The sequence below is a fragment of the Bacillus rossius genome, chromosome 6, assembly GCF_032445375.1.
Source record: "Bacillus rossius redtenbacheri isolate Brsri chromosome 6, Brsri_v3, whole genome shotgun sequence".
Classification (NCBI taxonomy): Eukaryota; Metazoa; Arthropoda; class Insecta; order Phasmatodea; family Bacillidae; genus Bacillus; species Bacillus rossius.
The window spans coordinates 45,128,705-45,151,854 of record NC_086334.1 but is presented as its reverse complement, the minus strand read 5'-3'; the positions used below and the strand labels follow the sequence as shown (position 1 = coordinate 45,151,854).

General features: G+C 41.1%; 1 protein-coding gene across 2 annotated transcripts in view; it reads left to right on the top strand.

Annotated features, from left to right (window-relative positions):
• Positions 1 to 469: 469 nt before the first annotated feature.
• Positions 470 to 23,150, top strand: part of LOC134533118 (protein stoned-A) — a 32,830-nt gene continuing 10,149 nt past the window's right edge. Inside the window, exon 1 of one of the 2 annotated variants that reach the window (XM_063370386.1) lies at positions 470 to 587. The gene's annotated coding sequence lies outside the window, so the exon portion shown is untranslated. Of the gene's footprint in view, positions 588 to 19,663; positions 19,779 to 23,150 lie in introns of those variants that run through there. The other variant, XM_063370385.1, reaches the window with a different exon arrangement.

The window sequence follows — 23,150 nt, the reverse complement described above, 5'->3', positions numbered from 1 at the left end:
ATGGTGGTCGGTCATTGACCCCTATCCACACACCTTATATCCAGGACCCAGGCTATTATAATACCACTATCGTATCCTATAGACTTTATCCTACTGATGGGATCATATCCTACAATATCCTGCGATCGTAACCTACCGATCGTATCAGGCATTCAAAAAACGACATACCGAATGGTTTTGGCATACATGCAGTTATGAAATGATTTTAACTGTCACGTATTTCTAGGTGGTGATGGCGAAGCAGCCGTGAATACGAAAGTGTGCCAGAACCTCCGCAACACTCCTACTCGCCCTGGGTCCGGCGTGCGCAACGTGCTCGCGCTTGCGGCCAAGGGTGGATTAGGAGCGGTGGAGTGGAGAGGGGGGGGTAGAGGGAGGGTGCGCGCGCAGGGGTTGCCGGGAAGGGGGTCAGGAGCGGGGAGGTGGGGGTAAAGGCAGGTTGTATTGATCGGGCAGAAGGCGTCGTGGCGCTGGGGGCAGGCTGCTGGCCGGCTGCACGGCGCTGCGCTGCGTGGGCTAGCGGGCGTCCCCAGACCAGACCAGACCAGACCAGACCATGGACCACGTCCCGCTCAGCTGACTGCGAGGTAAGCCGCCGCGACGCCACCGTACACAGCCGCTTCCTTCCGTTGTTCTTCGTCGAGCGAAATACATAACGTTCATTCAAAATAATACTTTGTACTGATCACGATTTTCCGTTGGAATAGCAAATCGATTTTTATAAATCACCCGCAAATCTTCTTAGGTGTACAAAATCAATTTCGTTCCAGATAAAATTTGGTTGGGCATACATAATATTATATTCCATCAAATCAATCTTTGTTCAATTGTATACAAACAGTGTATAACTACAAGGCTGACTGACGGATTGTGTTCATGAGTAGCTTATAGAAATTTTGTTACATGTGTACATAAGTATGACTTTCTAGTATCTTCATGGGGATCATTTTTGGACACAAAATAAAATTGCAGCTGATGTTTTGAGTATAATGTTGAGATTCGTGTGTTTTGGTAAAATATATAGTTTTTTTTTAATTGTTGTAGGGACGTGTCATATAAAGATATCCATTTTTTGCGCAAAAAATATAAACGCTCATTAGACTGCGATGAGGCTATGCGCCAGTGGTTTCTTTCTTGTCATTGGTGGCTCTCTTCAAGGGAAGCATTTACCGTATTGGACAGGTCATTCGGGGCGCGTATATTTCTACACTGAATGACTGATTCGTTTACCAACAGTAAGCATGCACCGTAAAGAAATACAACCAATCACGATACACAGACGAAGCTACAGTACTTTAACACTCAAATAGTCAATAAATCTTTTCGCGAAAAAATAAAAATGTTCCAGACATATCCTTGCAATGTTGTAGAAATATTACAATGTATCGGAAAGACAATGATACGTTTCTTGAATGTATATTTAACACTGCGTTATGTAGAGGAATACGACCAACTTTCAATCTTATAAAAACGTGATTTATACAACTATAGGGTAACAGCTTAAATCTCCTTACAAAAAAAACGCACTTAGTTTAGATGATTTAAGTTTAGGGTTGATGTGATATCTCATTTGCATGTGACTGTCGTCCTTAACGCTCTTGGACTCATACAACTCGAACAAGCGTAATACCTAAAGATGATACTTCGGGGATTATTTTTTGGTCAAGATAGTCTCCAAAACACTATAGCTTCTTTGTGCTATTTTGGCTGAACGAAATATTTTCGACAGAACTAAGCTATTTTGAACAGAATAATGGAAGTTCTGTAATGAGACAATTGCGTTCTCATCGGCCCATTTACGAGGAATACCAGCTTCTCCCACCAGCAAGTAAGGTTATAAATATTGCAGACGTGAACAAATCGCATTGAAGTCTATCAAACAGTCAAATTTTTCCTAAAATAATCAGTCTCTCTAATAATTAGAGCCTGGAAAAATTCGCGGTTCCAATGACCTCTAGGATAGACTCCACGATCCTCTGTGTACTGGGAAAGATTACACCATCTCATTGGATAATGACTCGTGACACGCGTTACTTGGGATGATTGCGAGTTGATACTTCTTTTGTTGAAGGTTTTTCATTGGCTTAGAGTCCTTCAGGTAAACGGTGGTCCAATCACTGACTCAGAATGAAGGTGAACGAGTTTGGAGTCTAGCCTACCGCGAAAATAATCCGCGAATTTTTCCGGTCTCTACTAATAATTAGAGACCGGAAAAATTCGCGAATTCATTTCGCGATAGGCTAAAATACAAATAGTTATACCTCAGTGCTGCCTCTGCTACTGGTTCACAACTCACCTGGATGACTCTGGGCCAATGAGAAACACCCAACCAAAGCTTTATCGAATCACAGGCTGCTACGTTGGGACGTCTCACAAAACAGCAGCCAATGAGTGGGTGAAATTTAACCGAGTGTACGTAGAACTATGGAGTTCATCCTACAGGTCATTGAACCCGCGAATTTTTCCGGTCTCTACTAATAATGCGTCAAGATACTGGGTACCAATCATTCCGAATGTATTGCTGGTCGAAGTACGTCCAAGCTTACTTGGCTGCCAGTTGTTTTGGAACACGCTCACTTCCGTAGGAACTGGTTCATTTTCCCGGCTGGAACGATTGTCGCGTGAGGTACTCCTCTGCAGCTGGCTGACGTCATGCCACGGTTCGATCACTTTGCTTCTTGCACATGAATCATTACAATGGCACACCGTGCTCCTTGTGTGTGTGCAGTGTCGAGGAAACAGCAGGACGTGTCTTTCAGTTTATAATCAACCGTAACCTTCCGTTATTGCCAAAAAAAAAACAACAACTAAAAGTGCATCGTAGTGGACGCTTCGCTGTGAATTCTCACAAGGGATGCCGATGCATCACTAAATGCATGCGTACACTAAAATCGAGATTTCTAGGGATACTACACTCGCATACACTGATGCGTCCCTACATCGATTAGGTGTTTTATTTTGTTTGCATATAATGTTACTTTAGTTTCTTGGCATTACATTTATTTAAAACGTTATAAGTATAAGAAATAACTCAAATAGAGATAAAACAGTTAATAAAAATATCTTATAGGGTTCCTTAATGCCCATTTGAAGTTTTTGATATTTTTAAATGCATAACAATCGTTTTAATTAGATCGCTAAAATTTATAGCCACTACGTCACATAAGATTTTTAAGTTGGTCGTTGTTATTTACGTTTTTCTGAATATTCGTAGATATCATGACTCTAAATGGATACGTGAAAAATTAGTACGACCAACAGTCAACAGGTGGTGCTAGCAGTAATAGTATTCAGATACTATCCATCCATTATAAATGCTTCCTTTACAATGTCGCTGCATTTGCTAAGGGATGATAGGGAAGTGTGTGCTATGGACGCATTCCTATGTATTCTAATACAGCTCTTATTTTCAGATTGATATGAGTGTTTGACAGAACACGTTTAAAAGCTGCTAAGGTATATCTGTATCGGCGACAACGCTGGCCTTTTATGCATGTTGTCCATACCTATGGTGCTACGACTTTAAAGTTTTATGATTGTGCAGTACGCCAATGCAGGACTGAATGCCATGTGACCAGATATTTATTGTTAACGCCTGTCATATCGTCAGACCTTCAGCTCTCTCTCTCTCTCTCTCTCTCTCTCTCTCTCGCTCTCTCTTTTGTTTCAGTGTCTCTAACCCTAAATACCTTCTGACACAAGCGTCCACTGTTAAGACTTAGCTGTCTTTGGGAGAGGGACGAATGTGTGTTTGATGTTAAAGCAAATAATACATTCTTTCGACAAAAATAGATACAGATTTCATGAATATAAATGGCTGACATTTGTAACCATCTGAAAAATCAAGACCTAATTATTATTAATTAAAAATTGTGGGCTGTTTGCAGAAATACAAAAATAGCATTACCATGGACTATCTTTAAAATGTTAAAGAAGAATTTAGTTGAGTATGATTTTTTTTTGTTGTTGTTATATGTTGGGCCGTAAGCACAGAATTTTTTTTTTTCATTAAAACAACGATAGGTGTTTATCGCACAGTTACGTACGTAATTTTTAGGTCTTCAAATTGATACCTCCTTTCATTAAAATAATCCGGTGATTATAATTGATGCATGGAAAATATATGAATTTTCCATGGACCTCCAGTATCCCGTAAAGAATGTTTAACTTAAAAAATATATATATAAATAAAAGACTCCACTTTAAACAGTAACAATTGTGTGTTCGTGCGATCGTCAAAAACTGAAAAGGGTCCGCCTGCCTAACAAACCCGAGCGAGACTTGAGTCAGATGCTCTTCGAATGCGCCTCATGTTTCTTGCTGTAACTACGAGGATTCAAGAGGGACGTTAGTTAAAAATGATCCAAGGATCTTCGTCAAGTTATTGACAGGTTCTGAACGTCACATGTGGCACGCAACTTGGATCTCAAATTTTTTACAGTTCACTTGGATCTTTGGTACTAATTCGGAGGACTGCCAACTAGGACCAGTTACAAGACGCAGAATATAGCCGAGTTTCTCGCCGTCTCTATCGCGGCTGAAGCTCCCGCCGCACGCATCGTGTGCCACGCACGTCGGCTGCAGATAAGATTGCGGCGTTAACAAACAGGTCGATAAATCAGCACGCCCTCGCCGGGAGAGACTTATCCCCTAGCCGCATCAGAGCAATCAACCCGCGAGGTCGCGCGCCGGCCGTGGCTCGGCGGACGTGTTCCAAAATAGCGTTTTTTTTAAATTTAAGCCCACCCCGGTTTCTGCTACAACTTCTGTTGTACCCACGGATATAGAAGTTTGTTTAGCAGAAGGAAAATAAAGAATTTGTTACTCCACGCACACGATACGTCTAGAATGCTAAACAGAAAACCAGCCAACACAGTTGCTGACCAAAGCTCTTGTGACACGTTCGCAGGCATCTGGCGCGCAGTGTAACAACAGTCGTGTGGTATGCACTGTAAAAAAAATGCTCCCTGACGGAACTGTTCTCGCCCGTCACTCGACTCCGAGAGCGACTGGCCGGGCAGTGAGCGCTTGGCTGTCGCGTGCCGCCAGGGGCGTCACAGTCGCACGCAACAGCCAGTCTAGTCCACCGCTGCAACTCCAGCTCACCGACAGGCCATCAGACCACCACACCTCACACCTGCTTCACGCCAGTTATTCGGCACGACCGGTGCGCTGTCAAAAAACTGTCACCTTTGATTTACGAAAAACTGTGGTTACAGATTATCCAGGCATCTTCGCAACTTTACGGCTTTCTTTGTAAACTTAAGGAAACTGAGTATACTTTTTTGTACATGAATTCAAAATAAGTTAATATTACTGCTATATTAACCAAACTAAAAAAAAATGGTTAAGTCCACAGTTAAGACTTTCTTCGTTTGTCCATGCGTGTGTTTGTTTACCTTTGTTTAGAACGAAACATAGAACTCGGAAGTCGAAATACGACGTAGTTTCTACGAAGATTCAGTTATTTTAAATTACGAAGAACTGTTCGTTTATTTCAGTTGTATTCTTCGTTTAAAAGTCCGTAAACAAGTGTGAGGGATTCTCCACCACAATTGCCAACTAAATAAATCAATTTGCCGCACACCGCGAACTAGGCACGGGCCGAACTTCGCGACGTCCAGTATAAAACTCCTCAGCTCATTAACCTCGTGTTAAATTGAAGCCATGACGGACTGGAGGCTGTGGGCGACCTTCCGTCGCGGGCTCCGGGGTTCGATGACCTCGCCTGGCATTCCACCCCCTGGCGTCTTCGCGACGCTATGACATTCCAGTTGCGGGCTGACTCGCTAGGCAGCCCGCACTAGCCGAGCAGACGACATGGGACTACGGCCTGGCACAATGACGCGGCGCAAGTATCGTTCAACTTCCAACTTTCTTGCGTCTTGGCTTGCGTTTTCGACGGCCATAGCTGAGAGACGTGTTCCGAAAAAGTTTGAAGACGCAGTCGTTATGGGCTTGTTTACACTTGTTAAGCTTTCACACATTGACTGAAAATAACTTTTTGAAATTAAATCATTAACCATTTACGATGAAAATAATATGAATAATCAAAAGAAGCCCGGGAGTAAAATTTGTCTTGCGTGCTTTATAAACGACTGGGACTTACTTGTAGGGCCACCCGGGGGGGGGGGGGGGGGTCGGAAGGGACAGATTGATCCGGGCCACAAAATACTCAACCTCTAAAAGGGTCCATTTATAAAGCGAAATAAAAAAGGGACGACAAACTATTGATTAACTGAAACTAACACTGTATTGTGTTATGCTATAATTTAATTTTAAGAGCTATGAAACGAAAATTTGAATATAATTGTTTAGTTTAAAAAGAATTTATTTCAATAATAAAGTTAGTGGTATAAAAAATTTTAAACGTTTCCTAAAACAGTAACCATAATCATTCCAATACAGTTTTCTAAACTAATTACATACAGGTCTGGTGGTGTAGTCCTATCAAGAGAGGTTTCTCTTCTTCAGTTCCAGGTGAATAGTGTGTAAATGGCAAATTTGGGTCAATAGAGTAATTTTTTTTGGGAGGGTCCACAAATCCAAACTCTGACCCGGGCCACTAAAAGTTTGTGGGCGGCCTTGCTTTATTGCGTTGGTTGCGTGTTGCGCTGTTGCGTCTTTGCCGTTCCCTGCGTAGTTTATAAACTCAGTCTAGCTCACCTTTCTACTCACCCTCCGCCTCGACTATGTCAACCAGCCTTTTAGGCCTTTGAAAAAAAAAACTGTTGAAATCAAGATGGCGCGAGGGTAGTTCAAAGAACGCATAATGGCTTATTTTTTTCTATCCATCTCCCTGCCCCTTGAATGACAGTGGGAATCGCGAGTGGCTTCGTGCAGGTGGTAATGTAGGGACCTGCAAAATTCGCGGATTCATTCGGTGGTAGGCTGGAATTCAAACACATATACCTCTTAGATAATTTTGCTATTGGCTTACTGTTCATCTGGACGAATCTCAACCAGTTATAAACCCTCAACCAAAGAAGGATCGAATCAGACAAACCAGCTGAGACGACTTACAAGTCGGCAGCCAATGAACTTGCGTTATTTGCCCGAGTGTACAGGGGTATGTGCAGTCTATCCTGAAGGCCATCGAAACCGCGAATTCTGCAGGTCTCTAGTAATAAGGTTGAATTTCTGGAACCTCGGTCCGGCGTGGGACTCGGGGAGCGGCGGGGTTGACGGACGCCCTGTCCGCGCGTGAGTCCCGGCACAGTTATAGATCCCGCCCCCCCCCCCCTGCTCCCTCTCCGGATCACTCCTGGTGCACGACCCGTCCGCGAACTAGGTCAGCGCCGGATCACCGCGACTATACCAGCAGCTCCAGGGATCCGACAAAGCCGCATGTTTAGGAGCGGGCCATTTTTCCCGCGAGAAATCTGAACCGCCCGTTAAGGGGCCCGCCTACCTGGGCACACATACGGTGTGCAGAGCTTCAGGAAAAACAACGCGATTTCAAAACTACTCAAGATATTCGAGTGGGGCCTGTTTACGAATAGCATTTAAGAGTTCGCTGAGGCCCGAAAAGTACTTTTAAGTTCGGATTAAGTTTTTAAACTGTATTTTTAGAAGCGTTAAAATGCCTAAAACGCGTGTTTTCAGAGTAATTTTTAGGCATAAAACAATCAGTACAAATTCTTGAAAGCACTTAAGGGGCTTGCATAACACCTTTATCTTCATTTCTCCGCCATATAATGTTACGGTCACCGCTCAAATTTCACAGTTATCCTGTGACGACGAGACGAATGCGCGCCAGTTCAGAGCCTTGCGCTTAGAGGCTATATCCGCGCTGGAAGCACCAGCGAGCGTCGCGCTTATCATCCCGCCTCACTAACACACATACACCCCTGACGAGGCGGGGCCCTTAAGACTGCAACGAGGTGTGTACCCGCACGAGCGGTCGTCTCTTCCTTGTGATCGGCGACCCTTCCGCGAGAGAAGTCGTTGCCTCGTTTGCCCCGAGCCACTCGGCCACGAGCTTGCCCTCCGCCTGACATCACCGCAACATCACTGCGCACTTTACTGCACGCCAGAGGTTCGAACTGGCTCCATTTCAGGAGACGGAGAAAACATCACTTCACTAAATATGTATGTCTACAGCAAACGATCAGCACGCATCTCGAAATTATAAAAATCGAGGAAAGCTCACGTTGACGATTTATTTCGTTGCAGTTTACCAAGCAAAAAAATTCGCTTACGCTTTTTAGGAATCAGATCAAAGCCAGGCACAAACAAAAAAAGAGGGGCTTGTCTGTAAAGTCTGTTTACGGATGATAATTTTACGTGATAACGTCATAAGAAAACATTGATGAAAAATTGCATACTTTTTTAATTTTCAAATATTATTTACAGTTTTTGCAAATTTAATTGAAAATATTTGTTTAAATATAATTACGAACAATTAGTTATAGAAATAAACTGTAATCAAATCAATGTCAATAAATTGTTTTTTTGAAATGACGAAATTCGACAAATAAATGAATTTTTTTTAAAATTGTTGCTTTTAAAAAGCCCGCCTTAACCTGTTTGATACGATAGAAGAGTTTTTCGCACGGTGGTTGGCCGGTTCTTGCACGCTCGGCTCAGGCGGAACGTGACAATGAGTCATGCTTTTTCGTACGTGAATCCGGCGTTCATCGATTTATAAGACGTTAACACGTCAAAAAAATTTATAGACATTTGTTCCTCCCTAACTGTCCCATAAATACACAGGGCCGCGTATTTTTCGCGAAAATATTTTCAGACCAGCTGTGTGTTAAAACTTTTGTAGCTTTGTCTGTGTTTCGTGGTTGGCTGGGTTTATTTCAGGTGCATTTCTACTGTCAGCACACCAATCACAGCCATCCAGTGCGGAAGCAAACGCGTTTTGAATGGCCCGGACAAACAGGGCGATGACTTTTCTTTCAGACGGCCGCCAATCACAAGGGTACACTCATTATCGCAGGCATGCCATACTGCAGTCTGATGGCCGTTGGATTTTGTTTTGTGAAAAATACCTGCCCGTAATTATAACATATATATTTATTAATTTTCCTTTGTGACTATGTAATCAAAAATAACCCTACTATTCAAAATAATACAAAATAAAGTAAAAAAATTGATATACATTTAGGGAAAACAAATTCTTCGCACGACTTATGCAGCAACAATTTTAATTCGGGTAACTTTGACTATTCACACCGTAAAAAAGAATAACTTTGATAACTCAACAAGTTATTTCCTTTAGTTAACATTATTTTCAAATTACTTGCTATGTCGGCAAAGTTATTTATTAAACAGTATGACTAGTCAAATTTACCCCATTAAAAATGTTTTCTCACATAAATCAACTATATTTTACTCCTAAAAGTATAATATGTTTGATTTTATTTTAATCATTGTTTATGACTGCGCAGCAAATAAAAAAGTCCCTATTTATAATAACGTACTAGGTGGGGATTTAAAAACTTAAAAAAAAATGCTTATAACTCGAAAACTACACTTAAAAAAATTTCATAACCGTAATTTACCTGTCTATCAACTGTCCTTGGGTTGGGAATAAAGACCGGAAAAATTCGCGGATTCATTTCGCGTTATGCTAGAATCCAAACACACACACATACCTTCGTATTTTCTTTTGCTATTTGCTCACAGATTATCTGAAGGTCTTAGAGCCAGTGAAAATAAATTTTAAAAAATTGGTTTTCTATAAAGTCGGTTTACAGACGATAGTTTAACGTGACAACGTCATAACAAAACATTGATGAATTGATTGCATATTTTATGAATAAAATTGAATCATTTTTATTTTAATAATAAAAGAATAAATACTTGAAATTATACTAGTAATCAGATTTTTAAAATGCAAGAATAATTAACCTTTAGCAATGAAAACCACATTAACTTTTCACTTCACTTTATAAACAGTCGACGAAACAGTTCACGTGTAGATGACTTGTAATTAATTTTAAAAACTGGCGTTTAGCTATAAAGTTTAAATATAATTATGGACAAGTTTTCATATATATAAATGGTAATCAAATATCTACAATCAATTATTTGAATCACCATAATATTTTAGTCAATTGTAACATAACCTATTATTACTGCACTCGCCGACAGCGTAACGGAACACAGCGTAACGGAACAATGAGCGTAACGGGACACAGCGTAACGGGACAATTAGCGTAACGGGACACAGCGTAACGGAACAATGTGCGTAACGGGACACTTTTTCGTGCGTGCAGCCGGCGTTCATCGATTTATTAGACGTTGTCACGTCAAAAAACCGTTCAACCAAAGAAGTATCGGATCGGAAGCATCCCAGTCGACAGGTCTCGCAAGCCAGTAGCCAAATGAGCAGGTTGGCATTTGCCCGAGCATGTAGGGGGATCGTGGAGTCTGTGCTAGAGGTCACTGAAACCACGAGTTTTATTCCCCCTGCCCGGGTCGATGTAACGGGACACTCCGTGCAAATCCACTCTTCGCCGGGGTGTCCGTGAGGTAGAGCCTGGAAAAATCCGCGGTTTCAATGACCTCTAGGATAGACTACACGATCCTCTGTGTACTGGGAAAGATTACACCATCTCATTGGATAATGACTCGTGACACGCGTTACTTGGGATGATTGATACTGCTTTTGTTGAAGGTTTTTCGTTGGCTTAGAGTCCTTCAGGTAAACGGTGGTCCAATAATCACTGACCCAGAATGAAGGTGAACGAGTTTAGAGTCTAGCCTACCGCGAAATGAATCCGCGAATTTTTCCGGTCTCTATACCGTGAGGTTACGGTGGCTTCGGTCGCCGGGGATCTCGGCTGCTTGACGGCTTCACGAGGGGGGGGGGGATGATAGGAGGGGGTGTTGGGGGGAGGAAGGAGAAGGGGGAGGGGGTCTCCCCGGCGGTATTCCTGGCCGCGGGCGGGCGCAGCTTGGCCGACGGCCAGCGTCTCCGGAGTAGTGATGGGCAGAACGGATCTTTTGACCGAATCGGTTCTTTTGGATCAGTTCCGTGAGATGATTCGTTCAGAACGATTCGTTCATCTCGGTCAATTCGTTCTTTTCTGTGTATGGGATCTGGCTCTTTTATCAGGTGTCGTAACTCGTTCATCCTTTAGAGTATTACGTACGTGTTTTTGTATTTGAATTTGAACATTGCTTTCCGTAGCCAGTGAATCACAGTTGCGTATATGAAACAAGATTATTTATATTTTATTAGTTTTAAGTTACAAATATTAATATATAGGCTATTTACACTCTAGTGACAGTAAAGTGTTTACATGTAGACCAACACATTTAGAGAAAAAAGACAAAAATTTAATACTACTGCAATTCAGTATAAAGAGAAACAAATGAAGTACATTAATTAACCCAAAAATGGTAAGTGTGAACATTTGTAGTTACTTTCCCTGTTATTTTTTAATTCATACGGTTTTTTTTGTTTTTTTAGTTTTTTATTTCCAAATTTGTGTATGTGAATGTGAAAAAGCAATTTTAAACCACTACTTAACAGTTGACATTTTCAGGTATAGATACTTTTCATGTTACCCTATTTTATTTGATCAGTTATCGTTTGCTCTTGTGAACATGCGCACGCTGTGATTACTAATTCTTCAGACTCCTGACGTCATGAATCATTTTACGAACGAATCAGACCGGGCGCGTGGCCGGTTCTCTCATCTCGTTCTCTCGTTCTCTCGTTCTCTCCGCGTTTTCGTTCTTCCGAATCTTTCAAGGTACCGGCTCTCAAAGAGCCGGTTCTTTACATCGCGAACGAATCGCAAGATTTCGTTCTCTCAAAGATTCGTTCTTTTTGAACGAATCGTTAACGAACGACCCATCACTACTCCGGAGGACCTCGCAGTCACAGTCACCCCACACCACGGTTGTCACACACCGAGAGAAAGGTTTGTTTGCCTCAACAAAATATTTGTTTATATATGGCGAAATAAATATATTTTGTTAATTCAAACAAATATTTTGTAGTAGGAAAGATTCTGTTGACCCAACAAAATGATTTTGTCAACTCAAATGTATATTTGGTTAGGTGTAACAAATTATTTTTGTTACTAACCGAGTTTGATTAAACTAACGAAATATTTTGTTCCACCAAGTAAATATTTGTTTCGCCATATATAAACAAATATTTGTTTGATTCAAACAAACCTTTTTCTCTGTGCACGCATCAGAGCTGAAGACCACGGTCGTCGCCTCGCGGTGTTGATGAAATTCAAACAATTAATTATACCTAGGGGTGGGCATTTTTCGCGAATAAATCTGAACGCCTATTAGACTGCAACAAGGTATACGCGCACCAGCGGTTTCTTCCTTGTGATTGGCGGCCGTCTACGAGAGAAGTAGTTGCCTTATTTGGCTGAGCCACTAAGGATGCCTTTTCTTCCGCAATGAATTACTGTGATTGGTGTTAACAATCGTCATGCACCTGAAAGAAACTCGCCCAATCACGAAACACAGACGATGCTACATGCTACAGTGTTTTAACTTTCAGATAGTCTCGGAATCTTTTCGCGAAATATGCATGGCCCTATTTATAGGTACCTTTGATGTGTGGTGACTAGAGACCTGAAAAATTCGCGGATTCAATTCGTGATATGCTACAATTAAAATAATTATACCTTAGCGCTGCTTCTGCAATTGGTTCACTGTTAATCTGGAGGACTGAGGGCCAATTAGAGACCCTCACTCATAGAAGTGTCGAATCACAGGCCACCCAGTCGAGACGACTCACAAGTCAACAGCCAATGAACAGTTTGCATTTTCCCGAGTGTGTAGAGGATAGTGGAGTCTATCCTGGAGGTCGTTGAACCCGCGAATTTTTCCGGTCTATAGTGGTGACCAATTTGATACTGTTTTTTTTTTTATTTACGTAGCACAAGTTGACACAGATCGAGCTCTTGTTTTAAGCTCGTTAGTGCAGTGTGTGGCACGCTGTGACGTCATTGTCGCGCGTGCAGAGTCCAGGGTCAGCGCCGGCGCCGCGCGGGTATCGACCGGTCGACGTGCTGACGTCACCAGGGCACCCGGTCGTGACGTCACGCCGACCCTCGGCGGGGAAGCGTGGGCGCGCGTCGGGCCGCGAACCTCGTCCGGAGGTGACTCTCACGGTCAGAAGGCAGACACTCTCCAGGGAGCAGCGATACCTAGAGCCTGGAAAGATTCGCGGTTCCAATGACCTCTAGGATAGACTCGACGATCCTCTGTGTACTGGGAAAGATTACACCATCTCATTGGATAATGACTCGTGACACGCGTTACTTGGGATGATTGTGATTTGATACTTCTTTTGTTGAAGGTTTTTGATTGGCTTAGAGTCCTTCAGGTAAACGGTGGTCCAATCACTGACTCAGAATGAAGGTTAACGAGTTTGGAGTCTAGCCTACCGCGAAATGAATCCGCGAATTTTTCCTGTCTCTAGTGATACCTCAACCCTAATTCAAACCTTGGAAAAATAAATAAAAAAAATTTCTAGCTATTATTCTTAACATATATTTAAGACATCGGTCATTTCATACTATATAGTTTTAACTTTATTAAACCCTCATGTTGCAATTAATTTGAAACACGAGGAACATAATTTTTATCGCGGTTCGCACGTGTGGAATCTTGGCAAAACAAAGACAACATGGCGTGGTGAAAGTGGTCGGCGTGCTGGTTGCTAGGAATCTCATTAAGTGATAGGGATTTTTGTGGAATATGCGTGAACATGATATGTACTGTGTGTGTTTTTCTGCAAGCAAAGAATACATTGATACTTATGTTTTTCTTCAATCTCCTATCAGCTAAATAAAATGTTACAAAACGCTATAAGAATATTTGGAGAGCTGCTACTTCACACGCTAACGAGAAAAAAAAACGCCTAGTTTCCTTATACCTATGTTATACACATTTAGACTATTTATTTTATACCTACACACAAGGATAAGTTTTTGGGTAACACACATCATTTGTAGACTTGTGACCCTTGTTTTTGTAAATTATAAGTGCAACAAAACAGCATTTATGATTGTAAAGTTTGCGAGGTTGTAACACAATGATTAAGAACAAAACGCGGGTATTCAATCGCACTGAGTGTCCACTCTGTACTAACTAGTAATTTATTAAATGGATGGCCATGGATGGCGCGTGGGTGTGAGCATGGGCGTCGCAAGGATATATTTTTTGGGGGGGACTTCAATTGATTTAGTTGTTGAGGAATATCCATCCCCTGTAAAAAAAAAAAAAAAAAAAAAGAAAAAAAAAAAGCTGTGGGTCCGGGGGTCCTCCCCCGGGAAAATTTGGGGTTTGAAGGTGCAAAAAGGTGGTTTTTAGGTATTTTTCTTTCCTAAATGTTCTAATTATAGTTGGTTGCAATATATAATTTATTTTTTTCTAAAAAATATTTTCAGAGAACAAATTTGTAAAAACACAGTTAACATATCTGCATTTTGTTTTTACACGAAGATCGAATTAAAAGGTGCTCACATTACCACGATTGGACTAAATGCACCATGCGCAACATATGGGTTATATCACAGAAATCATATTTTTAATATAACTACGAAACTAAATATATTATTGGAGGGTACGAAAATGAAGACTTTTATTATTGGGGGGGACGTGTCCCCACAGTCCCCCCGTTGCGACGCCCATGGGTGTGGGGTATCTCGGTAGGCACAAACTTAAGGGGAAATATCCTCATTATTTGGCGTTATTAATCTCGCGTTTTTGATCATTATTTTAAATACACTCATAATGTAACATTCGTAAACGACTTAAAAAAAAAAAAACATTAATATTTCAGCCAAAGCATGCACTAAGAGCATGCATACTGCGCCATACATATGTGAGACTGAGAGCTCCAATAGTCCAGTTTGTCAGCTTTCATGTTATTATTAACGTGCTGTAGAATTGCTTGATCGGACAACTTAACCACTTGTAGTCCATAGATCGACAGCAGCTCACCATTCTCTTGTGACACGTTCACAGGCATCTGGCTCGCAGTGTAGCAATCGTGTAAAATATTTTGTACTTTTCCAAGGAAAATCCTTGAAAACTCAGTTGCCAACGATATCACTTATAAAACTGCAAGAAAGAGCTTTGTACTATTTGAAGTTTTTTTTTCCTTCAAGGTTTTGGGAAAACTAAATTTTTACTGATTTTATGCATGATATCACAAAAATAAAGTTGTTTATGACAAAACCGCAAGATTTCATGTTTTCGATTCGTGCTAGGATTGAAATATAAAGCCTTAAGGGTCATTATAACCAATAAATGAACACTTGTGGAATGTGCTAATCAAGTAAAAAAAAATCAACGTTAGCTAAACCATTAATTTATCTTGAATAGTTACAATAAAACGACATTATAGAAGCAGAATAAATTAGTTCGCTACTTCCTTAAAATGAATTATTAAAAATTAATAAAATTAATATTTTTACCATCGAAGAATGAAAGTGATTTGTTTAAAATCACGTTGAAATTCCTCCTGTGATATAAAAAATGTATTCAGCTCACAATATATATTGTCAATACACACCCTTCTAAATACTTAGTTCTTACAAAATAACTGTGTTGATTCTACCAAACCACCTTTTCTGGTACTAAATAAATACATACTTCTTGATCACTAAAAATGACTCTGTGGTCAATAAAAAATAATAATTAATAAGTAGTACGTACATTAACGAAATATTTTGAGTCGGCCACCACGTATTTTAATTTTTTGTAGTTCTCTGTAATAAACATCATTTTGTTAGTAAAATTTACTGCACTTACATGAGCACGGTGGTTTTGTTTCAAGGTACATATGTCAGACCATGCTTCATGTCAAACATTTCTTCTCACGCTATCGGTTTTAAACATACAAAACCTTTTTTTTTTTAATTCGTCTGCAATTGATTTTTATTCGCAATCGTATGTTTCAAATTATTTCACCTGCGATCATCCTGTATACATCAATACTTAACTAATGGATATTTAATTAGACTTAATGTTTATTCCTCATCATATAATCTTCCGTACTTGTTACGCTCCATGCTTCATCTCATTTGTAAACAATCTGTCCCTCGTCATGAATAATCGAGACCCAGATCATAGTTGTCGTATAATCGAGCATCCATACATTAATCTTTGCATCGGATATTTTTCTCGTTCTTTTCTTCGTTATTTCAACGTCATCGCATCGCGGGCATCGGCATCACCGAACCAGTTAGTCATCGATGGAAATATTTGCGAGCAGGCAGCGACTAATCCTTATCGTAATTCATGTATTAGCAAAGAATGTGTGCCATTATCTTATTTGTTTACTCTATCTAGTGAACCTTAAAAAATTCCTTCGATTAAAAAAAATAACACCATGAACTCTTTTGAGCTACAGTTCCTGCTTGAGAAATAAGAGGGGGGGGGGAACCTAGTCTCCGCTGATAACCCAGTTTCGTATCGTCGGGAGCAATAAAAGTCATCTGGAATCAAATGTTGAAATCTCTTCTCAGAGTTCCGAGGTTGCATAACAAATGCAACGATCGCCACAAGACCTCGAACAGACGCAATATTTTAATTTTATTAATGTACATTATTACAGATGACCAAAGTTTTTTTTTTTTTTTTTTTTTTAGTCATGGTTCCGTGAGATTCATTATTTGTATCTAAAAACCGAGAAGGAAAAAAACGACCGCATTGACTAATTTCTGCAAGATTAAGCTAATTTAAAAGTTACAGATCAAACGTGGTTTTAAAATTTAAGCTACGTACACAATGAAGCAAACGAGATGCTAATTGAAAATTTAAACAAGCTACTTCCTACTGTATGGCTATTGTTGCCCGTGTCGCTGTGATTTACCTTTTAAAGGGTCTCATAAACTTCGATTTTATCTGTCATTTCCCACGTAGGACGTCATGTGTATGAACTGTATTAGCAGCAACTGCGCAGTTCCGTCCGGTGAGACCTCCAGCATCTGACGGTTGGTCCATCAGCTGACGGTTGGTTTGTTCGGGTAAGCGTTCAGTCCTGTCAGTTGTGTGCAAAATGTCGCGATGATCGCATCGTAAATAAAGTAGCTCCTTCCTTTTTTTTTTTTGAGCAATTTGTGAATGCGACGGATGTCGAAATGTGTTACCGCGGTGCTGCCATCTGTGGCGGATAGCGCGAACCAAATACCACAAAGCCAAAGGGAATCAGACAAGATGGGCAGAAGTTTGGTACAATTTTATGTCGAAAGTCTGGTCCAAAGTCGAGGTTGAGTTTTTTTTTAAAGTATTTTTTCAGGTTTTATCGTAGTCTTTTCGTTATATATAGTTTAACCTTTCGCTCTGCAAATCGAATGATTCAGTAGTCGACGTAGCTGCTCCGGGAGCAGATTCCAGCGGCGGGTGCGGAAACTACGCGTGATTCGCGTCCAGAAATGTATTTGACAACACAATTAGCATAGATTTGTTATTTTCTGCGTTATTTAAAAGAATTCTACGTTAAGTTTCGTGTCCGAGGTTCGCATTATAAGTGTGTTTGCAACACGAGAACTCGTTAACTTGCTCGTTACCGAGGTTAGATCACTAGCGAGCAAAGCAAGTCTTGCCTCACATTTTTTCTTACGTTCAGATCTCCTTCTGAGCTGTGGGATCTGGGGAAGGCAAACTACAGTAATAAATTAATAAAAGCCGCCGCGTATGATGCTCTAGTGCAAAAGTTAAAAGGCAGTTTTTTTGTCATTCATGCCACACACTTTTAAGAACACCAACAACAAGGATAACTGACACAGTTGAAGGAAAAAGTGGTGAAACTTGACGAAAAACTGAGCTGTGGCTTAACAATGATGAGTTCAGTGGATCGTTCAGTTTATTTATCCCACCAGGCGTCATATGAACCGACAGATAAAGTGAGCGTGGGTGAGTACTTTAACAGAATCGGCTTGGAGAATATCAGACAATTATTTAGTTTCATGAAAGCGTGACCACGTATGGCTCATTGTGTCTGAAGCAAGGCACCGTTGCGACGTACTTTTTTTTTTTGCCCCCTTACGTTCGTGCGTGGTTTCAAATGCTAAGTGGGCTCTTGGTTTTTTCTATCAGTGTTAACAAACTAAAATAGTTGAGATGATTTCGAAGTTTTGAAGCCTGGCGTTCACTGGCAACCACGTGTGTTATGCAAGGAGTCGGAATTTATTACGTCGTCAGCGAATTTTAGCAGCGCATGGATGTGTATCTTCTCCCTACATTGAGCAGCTTGTTTACATTCATAACTGTCGAAAACACGTGTCACGGTGTACTTATATGCACGTTTTTTACGTTACGGAAATATGATTTAAGCACTTCGGCTCTAATCCAAAAAAAAAGTAGATGATAATTCATAAATTAACTAAAAGTTTGAAGAACTACATACTTCGAGGTCTTTAGAGACGGTCGAGGTGAGAAACAGTGAGTCGGGTGGAGTGCGTCGGAAAAGCCAGCAGCTTATGGCAACGTCCGCCACGTATTCCACTGGTTGAGATCTGGACTTATGTCGCTTTGGTGAAAGGCGAGTGATCTGGGACCAGTTAGTGGTTACTCAATTAAAAATAAGAATTTATTTTATAAATTTGTGCAATGCATATAATTATATTTAAGTATTCATAAATTTATAATAAGTTTTTCTAAAGAGCTGTTTCAAAAATTAAAATTCCGTTAATTATTTACTAAAAATTATTGTACGAAACGACACGAATAGTTTGAAAGAATTTGTGAAACTTACTTAAAACAAACAATTGTCCATCTTTGTTGACAGCTCACGATTTATAAAACAGTTTGTTTGGTACATCGTAAGGTATTTAAACAGGAACTATATGGTTCGGCACATTCTGTAATCCGGCACCAATCAGATGGGCTGTGTTGCGGCGGTTGTCGGCGCGCCAGGTCTAACCACTGCGTTTCCAGAGTTTTTATTTAGTTCGCTGAGAGTTTATCATTTTGCACTGCGGTAAAGATTCTCCTGTTTTCTAGCGGGTTACATTCTATATTTCACCCTATCGACGTTAGATTTTCGGGCGAAATCGTTAAAGGCGGAATTACAATAGCCCGTCGCCTTCGTCCGTCATTCGTCCGCCATCCGTCCGTAAGACACTATTTCGTCCGTCAACGGTACCAACAATCAGTGTTTTTTTTTCTCTCAGACTTATTTCGATGTTGTTCAATATTTATGTCGTGTTTTTGTATTTATTGTATTAGCATATCTTTGGAAATATTCAGAGTCCTGAGTGAATTGTATACGAAAACATCTTAACGATCTACATATACAAATATCACAGGCCTATAATCTGTAACAATTTTGACTGCCTTAGCTAAGACCATCCGTCTGTCCGTCAAAAAGTATGAGTTCGCCAAATGTAGTTTACGGGCCAAAGGATGCAATATTTTACGCCCTGCGATTGGCTGCCGGTCACGGATGACGGACGGACGGACGGAGGCGACTTGATGTATTTATTTCACTGCGATGCGTGACACGAAGAAGATGATAAAAATCGACCCATCGATGGCCGAGGAGAGTGTACTGAGCGAGGGGAAATAACCCGGGCGCTCGGCCGCGGGCGGGTGACGTCACGAGGCTCTCCCTCCTCCCACGCGGGGGGGGGGGGGGGGAAGCTTGGCCACGCGGCCGCCAGGGGCGCCAGCAGTCCGCGCCGGGCCGCGAGGCAGCAGCGACGCCAGCGCCGCCGGGTTTAGCGTCGCGGGTCGCGCGGCAGCTGTCGGTACTAGCCTTGCGCGGAGCCGGCTACGGTCGCAGCAGCTGTGCCACCTCTCTGAACCTCGGCGGCCCTGCACCCTGAGGCGTGGTGAGTGAGCGAGTGAGTGCCTCGCTGGACCGTGTGCGCGTTTCCCTCTGGCGAACAACGTTCAGGATGGGTCGTTACCACAACGCCGAACGTACAATAACGCCGAATGCCAAATTGACCGCAACGCCGACAGCTAGAAAACTGCAGTGTACCACAACGCCGAAAAATGTTGCTGCGTGGTGGGTGGGGGGGGGGGGGGCGGGGGCACACATGAGCAATATGAAAAACAACTGAATGAATTTGTGTGTGTTTCTTAAATGTATCTTAACGCCGAAATACCACAACCTAACCTAACCTAGGCTAGCCTAACCTAACATAACCTTACCTAACCGAACCTTTGTGGCACTCCTGCAATGACATTTTTCGGCGTTAATGTATTTCGGCGATGTGGTAATTCGGCGTTGTGGTACACAGAAGTTTTCTAGCTGTCGGCGTTGTAGTCAATTTGGCATTCGGCGTTATGGTTTTCGGCGTTATTGTACGTTCGGCGTTGTGGCATTTCGGCGTTGTGGTGCGTCCCCGTTCAGGATTCTTTAATTTGAACATCCTCACGATTGTTCTCGCGTTCGTTTCGCTCTCATTCTGTGAAAATAATTATTTAAACGACATAGGTCTACACAGGGCCCCGGGGTAAATAATTTAGGTCCGACCCACTCACCACCACTTAACGTAAACCTTTTTAAACCGCACAATTAAAAAATAAATAAATATCTAAAGAGAAAGGGTGAACGAGGCCATGATCTGGACAAAATTGCATAACTTGTAAGATTTCCAATAAATTTTATTAGCAACAGAATTGTGATTGTTGTCCTACTATCAGGATGAACATAAGCATTAAAAAATATATATTTCGGAACTCAACCGGGGCGATTATTCGGGCTCCGGATATTTTTCCCCCACCCAACCCCCCTTATCCACGGCACTTTTCACGTCACACCTCAGTGTTGCCAACGTAAAACTGCACACCAGTTTCATATAGGTCCCTCGTCAAACAAGGCCACTTCCTTAAAATAGTGTCCTTTAAATTATTTCCACAGCGAAAACACTACGCTTCACGCAATGTTCTTGAGGGTGGAAAAAAAAAGGGGGGGGGGGGGCAGGCTGCCCCGGGCGCCGAGTCGCAGGGGCGCAGGATGAAGACAATTTTTTTTGTTGACTACAAATGTGTGAAATAAAAGACGAATAGAAAAAAATATATTTTATCTACTAATATTTTGTTTTTAAATGCTCATGATCAATGATCAAGGTTTTATTTTCTTCAGTGGAGATCTTCATGGTCCAATTTGCAGCGAGTGCGCGTGGCATGCTTGCGTGGAGACCGCTGGCGAGGGTGTGAGAGAGAAGGGAGGGAGAGGGGTAGACGTAAGCCCAGGCTAGACGGAGTAGTGGTAGGTTATAGAGGTGTAAATGTAACGAAAAAAAAGCGTACCCGTATGTATTCGTTACTATAACAATTAGTACTCGTTACTATCGTATCGTTACGTTACTCGTTACTTCTGATACCGCATAACATGCTATGTTATGTTACAGCAACGAATCGAGTCGTATTGCGTACGCGTACAGTATGACGTCGCGTAAATAATAATAAATCGAATACAAACAATTAACAATTAACAGTTTTTGCTAACCAAGAAACAATTAAATCTTTAGAGTGGCTTTATTATATTATCTCTTTTAAGATAAGAACAAAAAAACGTGAAAATAAGCGATAATAAAAAAACAAAAACATACATATTTCTAATTTGTAAAAAATACTTTCTTACGTTGTTTCTCTTCCAATCTCAATCTTTGTCTACACACACAATACCTTTAATAAACAGTAAAAAAACTTGGACGACGAATTTCCAAATTACACTTTACTTAATAAACAAACATCGTTCTTTGTAACGTACGTTTTTAAATTCATCGAATAAGCGCGCGCATGCGTAAAACATACGAAAAATGTGAGTAACGAAATGCATTCGTGTGTAACTTTTCGTTACTCGGTACTAGATGGCGCACCCGTTACTCAGTACCGAATACATACGGTTTTGCTACAGCCACCGTAGGTTATTCTGAGTCCGGACATCAAACTCCACACAACTGTGTGCCGCGTCTGCGTTACCGTTACTGGAATTCCCACTCAGAATTTAATCCGATTTTTTAACTTGGTTTTATTGATGTGAAACATCATAGCTCTTGGTATACGGTATTTGGTAGCAGTAATTTCGTGAATGGAACGGAAAAGTGTAACCACGGTGATGCTATCTGTGGCGGATGGCGTAAACTAAAGTTCGCAAAGCCAAAGGGAAACCATGTAATATTAACTGTTCAATGAATTTTTAACAAGATGGGCAGTATTTTAATAAAATCCATTGTCGAAAATCAGACCCGAAGCCCGTGTTTAGTATTTTTCAAAGTCTTTTTCACTTTTATAGAAGCCGTTTCATTAAATAGTTTAAAATTTCGCTCTGCGTCGACGTAGCTGCTCCGATAGCGATTTCTAGCGGTGGGTGCGATAACTACGTGTGTTTTGCGTCAATAAACGTAGTTTAAAATACAATTTACATATATATATATATTTATTTATCACACTCGGAATTATTTTTAAAGAATTATACGTTAAATTTCGTTCTCGAGTTTCCTAATATAAGTTTATTTGCAACATGAGAAAACATGGATTTTCTCGTTACCAAAGTTAGTTGTTTACACTCGTCGACGAATATTGAAAGACTCGCCGATATTTTCGTCACTGCAATGTCAACAAATCCATCAGGAGCAGGATGGGAGCATGAGTAAGGGGGAAATCTCGTTGTTTATTTCGCACACGATGCACACGGATGCAAAACAAAGTTGTGCTTGGCACGGTTATTGGTGTCCATTCTCCAACGGCCAAAAACCGCGGAGAATTCTCCAGTCCATCCCAAACTGGTGGTGGAAAAACGTCTGCCGAACTGTTAACCCGCGTACCTGAACAGCGCGCGCCGCTCTGCGTGTTGCGGGCGGTATCGCCGCGCACATCAGGGGCAAATAGCACTAATACTCCCGGGTACGCGAATACCTCACAACCTGTTAGTTTTATCTCTACCGTGAAAGTCACTTGTTATTAACCGGTTGGGATGAGGAATGGTACAGTATATTTGACGGTAAAGGTTTACATACACACTTTATTTCTGTTTTTAGAGTGTTTTAACATTTAAATTCAAAATTGGCCAAAAAATTGAACTCGTTATGAAGTATATTCAAACCCGAAATATGTAATTCTTTAGTTTTAATTAAAATCATTGTGCTGTTTTCGATAGAGAATTAAGTACGAGAACTTTATCATACTATGAATTCAAAGCTTCTTTTTTGCGCATGTTTCTGTGTCAAACTTTTAAATAAAAAAAAAGC